Below are 363 nucleotides of genomic sequence, written 5' to 3' on the forward strand. Positions count from 1 at the left end.
GAGAGAGAGAGAGAGACTGGGGGGAGAGAGAGAGAGAGAGAGAGAGAGAGAGAGACTGGGGAGGAGAGAGAGAGAGAGAGACTGGGGGGGAGAGGGAGAGAGAGACTGGGGGGAGGGAGAGAGAGAGACTGGTTGGGGGGGGAGAGAGAGAGAGAGAGAGAGAGACGGGGAGAGAGAGAGAGATTGGGGAGAAAGAGAGAGAGAGAGACTGGGGGGGTAAGAGAGAGAGACTGGTGGGGGGGGGAGAGAGAGAGAGAGACTGGGGGGGAGAGAGAGAGACTGGGGCGGGGGTGCAGGAGAGAGAGCGAGAGTGACTGGGGGGGGGAGAGAGAGAGAGAGAGAGAGACTGGGGGGAGAGAGATA

This window comes from Pristiophorus japonicus, unplaced genomic scaffold, assembly GCF_044704955.1.
Source record: "Pristiophorus japonicus isolate sPriJap1 unplaced genomic scaffold, sPriJap1.hap1 HAP1_SCAFFOLD_671, whole genome shotgun sequence".
Taxonomy (NCBI): Eukaryota; Metazoa; Chordata; class Chondrichthyes; family Pristiophoridae; genus Pristiophorus; species Pristiophorus japonicus.